This window comes from Palaemon carinicauda, chromosome 22, assembly GCF_036898095.1.
Source record: "Palaemon carinicauda isolate YSFRI2023 chromosome 22, ASM3689809v2, whole genome shotgun sequence".
Classification (NCBI taxonomy): Eukaryota; Metazoa; Arthropoda; class Malacostraca; order Decapoda; family Palaemonidae; genus Palaemon; species Palaemon carinicauda.
This window is the reverse complement of record NC_090746.1, coordinates 95622823-95628822: the sequence shown is the minus strand read 5'-3', so window position 1 is coordinate 95628822 and position 6000 is coordinate 95622823.

The following is a 6000-nucleotide window of genomic DNA, read 5'->3' as shown; positions in this document are numbered from 1 at the left end:
CCCAAGGGAAGGCTAGGGAACACCCAAGAGGGGGGGGACCCCTGCAGACAGAACGCATCCAGTGGCTAACCCCATAGGACACTATGAAGGGTATATGTACCAGAGCGGACTGCACATAGGAGCTCAAGGTAGCCCTAACACTCCACCCTAAGGAGGAGTTGTAGGACAGGGGACAGATGTGTATAGACTAACCTAAGTATAGGCTAGGCCATACAAGGGATAGGTGGGGAGGGGGGAAGAGAAGGGTCTTCTGTGGAGGAGGCTCTGTACCAGAGCAGCCACCGAGGAAGGGAGGACACTCCCTACCCTAAGGTAAGGCAGCTTGTCTGAAAACGATGCATGGGTATCGTTTCAGCAAGGTACACAACAAACCTCTCCAAAACCTAACCTAGAGCAGGGATGTTACATCCTGAACTAGGAAGGATGGAAGACGTATCGCTATTGCAGGGATGGTCGGAGACCTAACCCCAGCAATAGAGGAAGGACTAGTCGTTCCTCATTCTCGGACGCAACCCTAAGGGGGAATCATTCCCTTAGGGAGGACAGAGAAGCGATATAATACTCTGACAAGAGCTTGAACCCCTTACGTGGTAGGGGGAGCAAGGTTATGCAGAGGGGATGCCCTAAGGCAGGGGATGAAGGAAGCATATAGGGGTCCTACGTGTAGGTTAGGTTAGAAAGACTCACTATCTAACCTGTCCCTTATATGGTCCCTGAAGGCGAAAACACTTGCATCACAGTCAAAAGTATTGTAAAATAATGCCACTATCTTTATAATTAACCTAGGATCACTTATAAATATCATGCATGAACACTGATATAGGCGCTCTGGCCTGGGGGCTATAGTAGCCAACTGGTATGGGGTCAGTCGATGACCGATAAAAAAGTGTCAAAACACGATATAAAAGTTCCTAGCTATGAAGACTAAATAACTAATAGTATCGATTAGTTAAAGAGGCCGGAAAAAACGCTGTTGAGGCTAACTAAATAAGGCATGCAAACAACAGCGACGCCATAAAATGGCGGGTCCGGTCGAGGCACAGCTCTGCCACAAAACATCAAATATCTCGAAAATTAAAATTTACTTTACAGTCAGAGCTTAATTAAACAATACCGGAACCTTGTACTCAACTTTCCAGAAGAAGGCGAGGCCGAAGGTAGCGACATGACGAAGATGCAGGTTGATGAAAAGAGCGTAGGGAAAATCCATCTAAGTAAGGCAAGCTACTAGCAGAAGCATGACGACGGACGTGACGTCATTTAGCAATGGCGCCGGTTTGTTTACGTCTCGAGTACCAAAAGTAGCCACGAACGAGATTAGCTGTGGAACGGCTCCCAGCTATTCTCCGCCCCTACACACCGAAGTGTTAACTCTGTTTGGGGTGTAGATAGCTATGTGGCGCGTTAATACATGCGTCCCCTGTTGATATACGATGTCTTAAAAGGGAAACCTTTAGGATACTCGCTCCAGAAGTTAGAATTCTGTGATAACCTGTGGTTAAATTCTCTGGGAATATTTAGTAGTGATATACCCAAGGAAGCTACCAAAAAGGAACCTTCCATCAGGACGCCATGGCTTGAGCCCAAAAAAAAAAAAAAATATATATATATATATATATATATATATATATATATATATATATATATATATATATATAAATGCACCCATATATTATATATATATAAATATATATAATACTTTTTTTTCATTTTCTCGTGTATGTAACTTCGTCCTTTAAATATCTGCTGAATTCTATATCAAACAACTTTTCGTGTATTCAAGAACATCTGAAGAGTGCCGCCTCGGGAATTGTTTGATCCTTGCCAGCCAGAATTCCTCAGTGACTGTATTATCTCTAAAGCTTATGAAAAAGTTTTGTGATTAAAGATCAAAAGTCTCCCTCTTGTAAAACCATGAATTTACAGATTAGTTGTTGAAGAGTACTAGCCATAATACTGGACAATGCTATGCTTAAGATCAGTTGCCACTTTCTTCTTGGTAGGGGTAAAAGAAACTCTTTAGCTATGAAAAGCAGCTCTTCTAGGAGAAGGACGCTCCAAAATCAAACCATTGTTCTCTAGTCTTGGGTAGTGCCACAACCTCTGTACCATGGTCTTCCACTGTACTAGGTTAGAGTTCTCTTGCTTGAGGGTACACTCGAGCACACTCTCCTATCTTATTCTCTTCCTCTTGTTTTGTTAAAGTTTTTATAGTCTATATAGGAGATATTTATTGTTGTTACTCTTCGTAAAATATTCTATTTTCCTTTTTCCTTTCCTCACTGAGCTATTTTCCCAGTTGGAGCCCATGGGCTTATAGTATCCTGCTTTTCCAACTAGGGTTTCATCTTAGCAAGTAATAATTATAATAATAATAATAATAAATGAAGATAGGCTGTACAACCAACTTTGCAATAAAGGTAAAAGCCCATCTTCGGCCAGAGATTAGAAGGCGATTCGTATATAAATTGTACCTATAGTCAATTCTTTTTAGTGAGGCAGAATTACACCGACTCGCAGGGGTGCCCTTTTAGCTCGGAAATGTTTCCCAATAGCTGTTTGGTCGGACAAAAATACTTCCGACCAATCAGCTATTAGGAAACTTTTCCGAGCTAGAAGAGCACCTCTGCGAGTCGGTGCAATTAGGCCTCACTAAAAAGAATTGCACCGAGTACATGTTGTAAAGAGGCAAGAAGAGTGAGCTAAGGAGGTTGATCGTAATGAATAATGAGAAGGCAAGAGATATAGGGCCCTTCGCCAACGTTAACGATGTTAAAAGGTATGGAGAATAAGGGGAATCCATTAGCTTAAAGCTGTAAAGGAATACTCCAAGCGAACGGAGAGAAAGGTATGAAAAAATACACGTATTCAAGAAATTCAATATCCATTCTTATTTCCTTTTGATCCTTAATTGATTTGATAGAAATATATATGGATTCGATATCTTCGCCAGTGCTGTTCTTTTTGTTAAATTGAATTTTGACACCAAAAATTAAGGTCTTTCTTCTTAAAGCAGAGAAAACACTGTCGAATTTATAATCAAGAGATTGAAGAACGTCATCTTCCAGTACCCAATCAAATTTATTTTATCAAACATCTAGGCATTCGTTATACCTTAATGTCTGGGCCGAGAAAAAGAAACGCCCTTTATATATATTTGCTTTATTCTAATAAGCGCCATGTTTGTCTACACTGCTATAGAGTATGTGCTGAGGACACGTAACCTGCTGGAAGGAAGCAGTAAAAGTCTCCTCTGACTAATACTGAATGAGGTCTTAATGTAATACACCTCGTAAGGAACAATATGCTAATAAAAAAAGCATTCTTGGTTGGTTTTTCAGCTCCTCCTAACTGCACCTACTTTTCAGCCTTCTCTAATTCTGTTCCCACTTTTTTTTTCTACCTTATTTGCTGTCCAACATCTTCTAACTTTTACTGAATATTAGAAACTGAGGGAGCGGTTCTCCCTCTACCTCCCTGAATTCTATAAATCAAATGTAACCAAAACATTCTATTCACAGCCTCTATATGCCCATATGGCCTATGGTGATCCCTTAACGTGCTGTTGAGGTTACCAGTTGGCGGTAGCCATTTACGGCCGAGAGAATATGTGAGCGGTAGCCTGCGATCGAATATGGTTCCAAAAATGAACGGTTTTTGTACTGAACAAATTCGCACAGTATATATCACCATGTTACAAGTACCAAAAAGAAGTTCTTTGTAGCAATTCATTCCATTTTTTATGAACAAGTAAATCCAAGTTTCCGAAAAAAAAAATTCTTTTTGTTTCTACCGATGCATCATGGATACTAACTTTTCATCTGCCTTTTTATCATTCATAATCTTAAATAACATTTGATCATATATTAACTATCATAATTTTCATCATTTTAATTAGTAGTCTCATGCACTGATTACAAAACCAGAATAAGGAACATACATATCATAACTCCCCTCAAATATCAAAATAAAACTGGATTTCGTATATAGTAATTCCATACACCATTAAGAATTTTTAAAAAAACTCCTAATAATGTTTTGAAAAAACACTAAAGAATATTGCTTAACTCCTCCCGTCCAGAAGGAGGATTAGAATATTTATTGTTTTGGAAATTCCAAGTTCCTAATGATAAGAGAATAGTCACTCTTGCAATTTAATTTACCATATATCATTTTTCAGAAAACTTTGGATCATATATATATATATATATATATATATATATATATATCGAGAGAGAGAGAGAGAGAGAGAGAGAGAGAGAGAGAGAGAGAGAGAGAGAGAGAGAGAGAGAGAGAGAGAGCGCTGTGTATCTGTATATAAATCTATGAAATTTACTTTACATATATATATATATGTGTGTGTAAGTATTTCCCGGTATTTGTATATATATATATATATATATATATATATATATATATATATATATATATATACATGTATGTATGTATGTATGTATTTGTGTAAGTATTTACCGGTATTTATATATATATATATATATATATATATATATATATACACATATATATATGTATATATATACATATATTCATAGGTGTGTGTGAGTATTTACCAGTATTTATATATATTGTATATATATATATATATATATATATATATATATATATATATATATATATAATATCTTTTTGTGTGTATGTGTATGTATATACTGTATATACATATATACGATAATTGATCAATACCTAAGGACATAAAATAGAAGTTCAAACATTGACTGAACAAGGCCGGAATAAGAAGATATTGAACAGTGTCGGTCACCGCCATACCACGAGGAAGTTTGTTTACCAGGTGATTGAGTTTATTTATTCATGCAAATGAAATTCAACGAAGAGTCGATATTACTCAACACACTTTCATCTTGATGATGTGCATATAAATTAGACTTATTGAAACCCTATCGACCTCAAGGGAGGGGTAGACTTTGGCCCTTCCAGAAGCCCATAGTTTTGGTAGCTGTCAGCAGAGGCGGGTAATCCTTGCGTCTCAAATTTGTTATTTAAACATTTTTTACAGAGGATTTATCCCACAATCCAAAGTGTGTTTTTGGGGACGACTTTCTGTGACTCATTCCGAGTCAAAATCCGAATTGTAATTGCAGACTTTTTTCTAAGAATTTCTTCACACAATTCTAAAGATTTTAATCTATTTTCTCAATCGTTTGTGTTTAAAAAGATTATGGTTCTCCAGAAAAACGACATGGAAGCCGAATGTCTTGAAATGGTCTATTTTCTCCTCTTCTTCCTCCGTTTTCTCGGTGTCTTTCACTACACCTGGAAGCCAGATGGGTCTCTTGTGTTCTCCATACCCTATTTTTTATTGAACATTTTAAATAAACTCTTGCTTATTATTGCTGTTTGCTCTCTAGCGATTACGCTAACAATTCAAATTAACACCACAGATGTAGGGGATACTGCTTTGCTTGTTTCCACTGTAGCTCTCGTCTCCATGTGCGCAGTGAACAACATACTTTTAACTGTTTACAATAAGGACTTGGTCCAATTCTACAAAAGTCTCGTGGGAATATCGGGCAAAACATACGCATTCGCCTTCAGAGCCAAATGGATTGTAAACCCGATTTTTATCTTTCATTTTATACAGATAGTTTACATATTATTCCCTTTTTTTCTTTACTCAGTTGATTTTAATACCATTATCGTGATTTATATCAATATCTTATATCTATTGGCCTCTTCAGCAGTCTTCATGCTCTTTCAAGCTTCCACTAAGTATGCAACCTTAAGAATCTCAAAGAAAATTGACGACATCACATGGCACTCGTCTCACACAGACCAGCAACCGATCGCTCAAAAAAGATGGAGCGACAAATCCATGTCCACGAGAAAGCTTTTGGATCTGCAGAGAGAAGTACACTTGGTGAGTAGTTTCCTTCTCTTGTCTGTGTAGATTTAAGTTGCCTTGGGATATTTGATGCTCATAAACCTTTAAATCAAAATATCATAAACTGGAATAGCTATGTA